Genomic DNA, 7,520 nt, shown 5'->3' on the forward strand with positions numbered 1-7,520 from the left:
TTTGCAGTAGATACTGTCTCCTTTTCATGAAGTGCACACCAAAAGGATCTCAGCATTCATTTTGCTCAGTCATTCTGATTGTTGCTGGGGTCAGGCGTCTTGTCAGCTGTGGGCCCTGGTCTGTGAATGGCCTTGTGCTGTGAATGGCCTTGTGCTGTGAATGGCCCTGTGCTGTGAATGGCCCTGTGCTGTGGGCCCTGGTCTGTGAATGGCCCTGTGCTGTGGGCCCTGTGCTGTGAATGGCCATGTGCTGTGAATGGCCTTGTGCTGTGAATGGCCCTGTGCTGTGGGCCCTGGTCTGTGAATGGCCCTGTGCTGTGGGCCCTGTGCTGTGAATGGCCATGTGCTGTGAATGGCCCTGGTCTGTGAATGGCCCTGTGCTGTGAATGGCCCTGGTCTGTGAATGGCCCTGTGCTGTGAATGGCCCTGGTCTGTGAATGGCCCTGTGCTGTGGGCCCTGGTCTGTGAATGGCCCTGTGCTGTGAATGGCCCTGGTCTGTGAATGGCCCTGTGCTGTGAATGTCCCTGGTCTGTGAATGGCCCTGGTCTGTGAATGGCCCTGTGCTGTGAATGGCCCTGTGCTGTGAATGGCCCTGGTCTGTGAATGGCCCTGTGCTGTGAATGGCCCTGTGCTGTGAATGGCCCTGTGCTGTGGGCCCTGTGCTGTGAATGTCCATGTGCTGTGAATGGCCCTGTGCTGTGGGCCCTGGTCTGTGAATGTCCATGTGCTGTGAATGTCCATGTGCTGTGAATGGCCTTGTGCTGTGAATGTCCCTGTGCTGTGAATGGCCCTGTGCTGTGAATGTCCATGTGCTGTGAATGGCCCTGGTCTGTGAATGGCCATGTGCTGTGAATGGCCCTGGTCTGTGAATGGCCATGTGCTGTGAATGTCCATGTGCTGTGAATGGCCATGTGCTGTGGGCCCTGGTCTGTGAATGGCCCTGGTCTGTGAATGGCCATGTGCTGTGAATGGCCCTGTGCTGTGAATGGCCCTGGTCTGTGGGGCCCTGGTCTGTGAATGGCCCTGTACTGTGAGCCCTGGTCTGTGAATGGCCTTGTGCTGTGAATGGCCCTGGTCTGTGAATGGCCTTGTGCTGTGAATGGCCCTGTGCTGTGGGCCTGGTCTGTGAATGGCCTTGTGCTGTGAGCCCTGGTCTGTGAATGGCCTTGTGCTGTGAATGGCCATGTGCTGTGGGCCTGGTCTGTGAATGGCCCTGGTCTGTGAATGGCCCTGGTCTGTGAATGGCCTTGTGCTGTGAATGGCCATGTGCTGTGAGCCCTGTGCTGTGAATGGCCCTGTGCTGTGAATGGCCCTGTGCTGTGAATGGCCCTGGTCTGTGAATGGCCTTGTGCTGTGAATGGCCATGTGCTGTGAGCCCTGTGCTGTGGGCCCTGTGCTGTGAATGGCCCTGTGCTGTGAATGGCCAAGTGCTGTGAATGGCCATGTGCTGTGGGCCCTGGTCTGTGAATGGCCCTGGTCTGTGAATGGCCATGTGCTGTGAATGGCCCTGTGCTGTGAATGGCCCTGTGCTGTGAATGGCCATGTGTTGTGGGCCCTGTGCTGTGAATGGCCACGTGCTGTGGGCCCTGTGCTGTGAATGGCCATGTGCTGTGGGCCCTGTGCTGTGAATGGCCATGTGTTGTGGGCCCTGTGCTGTGAATGGCCACGTGCTGTGGGCCCTGTGCTGTGAATGGCCATGTGCTGTGAGTGGCCTTGTGCTGTCAATGGCCCTGTGCTGTGGGCCCTGTGCTGTGAATGGCCACGTGTTGTGGGCCCTGTGCTGTGAATGGTCAACGTATTGGATCTGATCAGTGTGACCTTATTTTGGTCATTTGTTTGCATGTTTATGTTGCTGCTGTGAGAAGTTATTTAGCCTCCACATCTGTTTGATGGTGCACTTGACCAAAGAAAAGCAGATCTGTGTTGTTGACTGGTTTGTTACTGCAGGGAAACTGACAGTTGACCCACTCAGCACAGACCATGAAGGGGAACATATAGTCACAATGGTATGGGTGGTTGAGCAGTACAGTTCATCAGATGTTTTAAGAAGTGTTTGGTTTGTGTGTTGGTGCCATGGTTTGTTGTGTGAGTTGGGGGCAGTGATGTCTGTTGTTTTGCCGTGCACTCTGTGTTCCTGTATGAAAGGGAAAAGGGAGACCAGCCAGTGTGATGTGTGACAGTGCCTTACCTCCCTGTGGGAAAGGGAGACCACCCTGTGTGATGTGTGACAGTGCCTTACCTCCTCCCTGTGGGGAAGGGAGACCACCCTGTGTGATGTGTGACAGTGCCTTACCTCCTCCCTGTGGGAAAGGGAGACCACCCTGTGTGATGTGTGAGAGTGGTTTTGGTTTGTTCACATGTTTGGGGGATTGTTTTAGTTTGTGAGGTACTTAGGAGAGTGTTTTAGTATGTTGAGGTACTTATGGAAGTGTTTTGGTTTTTTCACATGTTTTTGGGTGTGTTTTAGTTTGTTGAGGTACTTCAGGGAGTGTTTTAGTTTGTTGAGGTATGTACATATGGAATTGTTTTGGTTTGTTCACATGTTTTGGGTGTGCTTTAGTTTGTTGAGGTACTTTGGAGAGTATTTTGGTTTGTTGAGGTACATAGGAGAGTTTTAGTTTGTTGAGGTACTTAGGAGAGTGTTTTAGTTTGTTGAGGTACTTAGGAGAGTGTTTTGGTTTGTTGAGGTACTTAGGAGAGTGTTTTGGTTTATTGAGGTACTTAGGAGAGTGTTTTAGTTTGTTGAGGTACTTAGGAGAGTTAGGTACTTAGGGGAGTATTTTAGTTTGTTGGGGTACTTAGGAGAGTGTTTTGGTTTGCTGAGGTACATATGGAAGTGGGTTTTTTTTTTCACATGTATTGGGTGTGCTTTAGTTTGTTGAGGTACTTAGGGGAGTGTTTTGCTTTGTTGAGTTACTTTGAGGAGTGATTTGGTTTGTTGAGGTACTTGGGGAGTGGAGTGTTTTGGTTTGTTGGGGCTCTCGGAGGAGTGTTTGGCTTGAGGTACTTGAAGGAATGTTTTGGCTTATTGAGATACTTGGAGGAGTGTTTTGGTTTGTTGAGGTATATGGGGAGTGTCTTGGTTTGTTTTGACAGTGATGGAACTGTGGGCTTGAAGAATGTCTGTCCTGTTCTGTGTGATGGTGAGGATGAACAACAACAACAGTGTCTTTTCCTAGCTCTGCCTGATGGTGAGGATGAACAACAACAACAGTGTCTTTTCCTAGCTCTGCCTGATGGTGAGGATGAACAACAACAACAACAACAGTGTCTTTTCCTAGCTCTGCCTGATGGTGAGGATGAACAACAACAACAGTGTCTTTTCCTAGCTCTGCCTGATGGTGAGGATGAACAACAACAACAGTGTCTTTTCCTAGCTCTGCCTGATGGTTAGGATGAACAACAACAGTGTCTTTTCCTAGCTCTGCCTGATGGTTAGGATGAACAACAACAACAGTGTCTTTTCCTAGCTCTGCCTGATGGTGAGGATGAACAACAACAACAACAGTGTCTTTTCCTAGCTCTGCCTGATGGTGAGGATGAACAACAACAACAGTGTCTTTTCCTAGCTCTGCCTGATGGTGAGGATGAACAACAACAACAACAGTGTCTTTTCCTAGCTCTGCCTGATGGTGAGGATGAACAACAACAACAGTGTCTTTTCCTAGCTCTGCCTGATGGTTAGGATGAACAACAACAACAGTGTCTTTTCCCAGCTCTGCCTGATGGTGAGGATGAACAACAACAACAGTGTCTTTTCCTAGCTCTGCCTGATGGTTAGGATGAACAACAACAACAACAACAGTGTCTTTTCCTAGCTCTGCCTGATGGTTAGGATGAACAATAACAACAGTGTCTTTTCCCAGCTCTGCCTGATGGTTAGGATGAACAACAACAACAACAGTGTCTTTTCCTAGCTCTGCCTGATGGTGAGGATGAACAACAACAGTGTCTTTTCCTAGCTCTGCCTGATGGTGAGGATGAACAACAACAACAGTGTCTTTTCCTAGCTCTGCCTGATGGTGAGGATGAACAACAACAACAGTGTCTTTTCCTAGCTCTGCCTGATGGTTAGGATGAACAACAACAACAGTGTCTTTTCCTAGCTCTGCCTGATGGTGAGGATGAACAACAACAACAGTGTCTTTTCCTAGCTCTGCCTGATGGTTAGGATGAACAACAACAGTGTCTTTTCCTAGCTCTGCCTGATGGTGAGGATGAACAACAACAACAACAACAGTGTCTTTTCCCAGCTCTGCCAGATGGTTAGGATGAACAACAACAGTGTCTTTTCCTAGCTCTGCCTGATGGTGAGGATGAACAACAACAACAACAACAGTGTCTTTTCCTAGCTCTGCCTGATGGTTAGGATGAACAATAACAACAGTGTCTTTTCCCAGCTCTGCCTGATGGTTAGGATGAACAACAACAACAACAGTGTCTTTTCCTACTCTGCCAGATGGTGAGATACCAACAACAACAGTGTCTTTCCCACTCTGCTGATGGTGAGGAATGAACAACATCAACAGTGTCTTTTCCTACTCTGCCTGATGTGATAGGATGAACAACACAACTGTGGTCTTTTCCTAGCTCTGCCTATGGTTAGGATGAACAATAACAACAGTTTCTTTTCCCAGCTCTGCCTGATGGTTAGGTGAACAACCACAACAAGACTTTTCCTTAGCTCTTGCCTGAATGGTTAGGATGAACAACAACAACAGTGTTCCTTTTCCTGCGCTGCCAGATGGTGAGGATGAACAACAACAACAACAACAGTGTCTTTTCCCAGCTCTGCCTGATGGTGAGGATGAACAACAACAACAGTGTCTTTTCCTAGCTCTGCCTGATGGTGAGGATGAACAACAACACAACAACAACAGTGTATTTTCCCAGCTCTGCCTGATGGTGAAGAATGAAAGATAGGGGTGAAAGATAAAAGACTGGGGTGAATAGAGAAAGACTGGGGTGAATAGAGAAAGACTGGGTGAATAGTGACAGATAGTTGAAAGGTAGGGGTGAAAGAGAGAAGTGAAACATAGGGTTGAAGGGTGAGAGGTAGAGGTTAAGGGTGAGAGGTAGAGGTTAAGGGTGAAAGGTAGAGGTTAAGGGTAGAGGTTAAGGGTGAGAGGTAGAGGTTAAGGGTGAAAGGTAGAGGTTAAGGGTAGAGGTTAAGGGTGAGAGGTAGAGGTTAAGGGTGAGAGGTAAGGGTAAGGACATGTGTGAAGAATAAGGGTGAAAGATATGGGTTGAAGGTTGAAAGGTAGAAGTATGAAGGTGAAAAATAGAAGGTGGAAGATAGGTGGCAGTGTGAAAGGGGTTGAAGGATAAAGTTGGGGTATTCACAATATCTTGAATGAAATTGGATTAAGTGTTGGGGTATTCACAATATCTTGAATGAAATTAGATTGAGTAGGTTCTGATTAAACCAGCAGTGTCTTGAAGTACATCCCACTTGGTTCAAAGAGAAGTTAAGAGTTTATAACATTAGTTTTTGCAGGATTGGTATATATAAATATATATTGATAATGATACTAGGTATATTAAGAACAGGATGTTTCAGCCAAACTGAGGTCAAGATGCTTATTTTACTGTGATACCAAAGAACTGTGTAATCCTGTTTGTTAAGTTTAGAATAAGCAGTAATGCTTTGCCTCTTAATAGAGAGACCTCCAACAGTGCAACCAGTAATGAAAGAATCTTTGCCTCTTAATAGAGAGACCTCCAACAATGTAACCAGTAATGAAAGAATCTTTGCCTCTTAATAGAGAGACCTCCAACAGTGCAACCAGTAATGAAAGAATCTTTGCCTCTTAATAGAGAGACCTCCAACAATGTAACCAGTAATGAAAGAATCTTTGCCTCTTAATAGAGAGACCTCCAACAGTGTAACCAGTCATGAAAGAATCTTTGCCTCTTAATAGAGAGACCTCCAACAATGTAACCAGTAATGAAAGAATCTTTGCCTCTTAATAGAGAGACCTCCAACAGTGTAACCAGTCATGAAAGAATCTTTGCCTCTTAATAGAGAGACCTCCAACAATGTAACCAGTAATGAAAGAATCTTTGCCTCTTAATAGAGAGACCTCCAACAGTGTAACCAGTCATGAAAGAATCATTGCCTCTTAATAGAGAGACCTCCAACAATGTAACCAGTAATGAAAGAACCATTGCCTCTTAATAGAGAGACCTCCAACAGTGTAACCAGTAATGAAAGAATCTTTGCCTCTTAATAGAGAGACCTCCAACAGTGTAACCAGTCATGAAAGAATCTTTGCCTCTTAATAGAGAGACCTCCAACAATGTAACCAGTAATGAAAGAATCTTTGCCTCTTAATAGAGAGACCTCCAACAGTGTAACCAGTAATGAAAGAATCTTTGCCTCTTAATAGAGAGACCTTCAACAATGTAACCAGTAATGAAAGAATCTTTGCCTCTTAATAGAGAGACCTCCAACAATGTAACCAGTAATGAAAGAATCTTTGCCTCTTAATAGAGAGACCTTCAACAATGTAACCAGTACTGAAAGAATCTTTGCCTCTTAATGGAGAGACCTTCACCAATGTAACCAGTACTGAAAGATCTTTGATAAATGTTGTACAAACAGCATTGCTGGTGACGTTCACTGTTTGTGTGTCCTTTTTTTTTTTCAAAGTGTCAGATTAAACTGTTTATCTAGATATTATAGAAGCCGTCCAAACTCCATTGAATCCACTTATTTTTCTATTAAAAAACACAAAAAAATATGAAGACTTTAATCACTTGTTTCTTCTATTTGTAGTTCTTTTCGATAAAGTCATGTCAGACAAGAATGTTATTTATGGCTATTGAAAAATAACCATGTGTATTTCTGCGTTTGTGCGAATGGGATTTTTGTTTTCTTTTTGTTCTTTTAACATCACACATTTTGTTTGCATGGTATGTGTAAAAGATGCATGTGTAAACGATGCATGGTATGTGTAAATGATGCATGTATGTAATGTTTCACTGCCCCCAGGGCGCACAAGACATAGACTCTTTGCCTTGCCTTGCTTTGAAAGGAAAGGGGAATGATGAGGGTGAAAGATAGGGGTGAAGGGTGAAAGGTAGGGGTGAAGGGTGAATGATAGGGGTGAAGGGTGAAAGATAGGGGTGAAGGGTGAAAGGTAGGGGTGAAGGGTGAATGATAGGGGTGAAGGGTGAAAGGTAGGGGTGAAGGGTGAATGATAGGGGTGAAGGGTGAAAGGTAGGGGTGAAGGGTGAAAGGTAGGGGTGAAGGGTGAATGATAGGGCTGAAGGGTGAAAGGTAGGGCTGAAGGGTGAATGATAGGGGTGAAGGGTGAATGATAGGGCTGAAGGGTGAAAGGTAGGGGTGAAGGGTGAAAGGGGTGAAGGGTGAAAGGGGTGAAGGGTGAAAGGTAGGGGTGAAGGGTGAAAGGGGTGAAGGGTGAATGATAGGGCTGAAGGGTGAAAGGTAGGGAGGAGGGTGAATGGTAGGGGAGGATGATAGGGGGGAGGGTGAATGATAGGGCTGAAGGGTGAA

This window comes from Babylonia areolata, chromosome 25 (genome assembly GCF_041734735.1).
Source record: "Babylonia areolata isolate BAREFJ2019XMU chromosome 25, ASM4173473v1, whole genome shotgun sequence".
Classification (NCBI taxonomy): Eukaryota; Metazoa; Mollusca; class Gastropoda; order Neogastropoda; family Buccinidae; genus Babylonia; species Babylonia areolata.